This window comes from Limulus polyphemus, unplaced genomic scaffold (genome assembly GCF_000517525.1).
Source record: "Limulus polyphemus unplaced genomic scaffold, Limulus_polyphemus-2.1.2 Scaffold7081, whole genome shotgun sequence".
Taxonomy (NCBI): domain Eukaryota; kingdom Metazoa; phylum Arthropoda; class Merostomata; order Xiphosura; family Limulidae; genus Limulus; species Limulus polyphemus.
In genome coordinates this window covers 32,336-34,036 of record NW_013672691.1, presented here as the reverse complement: position 1 = coordinate 34,036, position 1,701 = coordinate 32,336, and positions in this window count along the sequence as shown.

The following is a 1,701-nucleotide window of genomic DNA, read 5'->3' as shown; positions in this document are numbered from 1 at the left end:
GTTCACGTAGACTTTTACTCCTGCTGATGGTAGCGGAAGCTACCGAAACATGTCATTTTAAATTTTGATTAAAATAAACGTTGTTTTGTCTGTATTTAAAAAAAATATAATTCACGATGTCAGAAAAACACGTAGGCTCAAGAAATCTTGATGGAAGATGATAAAAACCCTATAACCGGAGCGCTTTCGAAAGGCGGACCTTTCTTCTTCACAGGCAATATAAGGGAAGGAACTTTTCATATCCTAAGATAACCTATCATAGATCATGAATTTACATAACTTCCGTCCAGGGGACGGGTACTCCGGCTAGCTTTTTTGTTTTTTTTAATATAATATGAACTTTCTAAACACGTGCATTAATGTTCGATTGACAGTGTTCCAATTTAGATTTAACTGGATTAGTGAACGTGTACGATATCGATAGCTCTTGACGAAGCTGTAATAGCGAAATATTGAGCTAATAAAGTTACATTTTGTATTCAGATACAACATATAGACTGGGTGTATGCATTACAAAGTTTATTGTTTCACAACTCTTTCCACAAAATACAGAAATTGTCAAAAATAAAATTTTTACACAACCTAACCCACCAGTTAGAAAAGGTCACTAAAGAAACGTGACAAGATAAATATATATATACTAAATCAAGAAAAAAAAAAAACAACGAATTTTTTTCCCATAATTAAAACCAAAATGTCACAATTTCTTGCTGTTGGTGTTACCATCAGTAGTTACTTACATTGAAACCGAACATCAAATACTATTTTCAATTTAAGAAGGTTAATAATACATAAACAATCGACGATTTATGTAATTATATTGTTGAGACTTGGTTTAAACACTTCATTTCTGAACCATTTTAATCTTTTTAACGTGTAGCTTCTTCATGGCGGTAGGAAATTTAAAATTTTATTTTCTGAACAAATTATTGAGGTAATTGTAAAAGAATAATTTCTTGTAAATTCAAACCGAATACGAGTAGAAGAATAATGCAGAGCTCTCAACCAGTATTTCATGATATGATAACCATACAACTCAAGAAATAAATGAAAAATTATATTTATATTATATATAGTCTTCCCATATGATAGGAAAAAGTCTAAATCTCAGATCACGATAAAGTGTTATTATGTTATAAAATATTTGGTATATTATACAGTGAAACCAATAGAGTATAGTATAAAATACAGCAATAAAGTCCACAATTATACACAAATAACTGATTTCTAACTAAAATTACAATATGTATATTTCTACATTTGTTCATATTTCACATTGCGACAAAACTACAATAAGCCAATATTCACATTGCGACACAAACTAAAACAAGCCAGTATTCACATTGCGACACAAACTAAAATAAGCCAGTATTCACATTGCAACACAAACTAAAATAAGCCAATATTCACATTGCGACACAAACTAAATTAAGCCAATATTCACATTGTGACACAAACTAAATTAAGCCAATATTCACATTGTGACACAATCTAAAATAAGCCAATATTCACATTGCTGACACAAACTAAATTAAGCCAATATTCACATTGTGACACAATCTAAAATAAGCCAATATTCAAATTGCGACACAAACTAAATTAAGCCAGTATTCACATTGTGACACAATCTAAAATAAGCCAATATTCAAATTGCGACACAAACTAAATTAAGCCAGTATTCACATTGTGACACAATCTAAA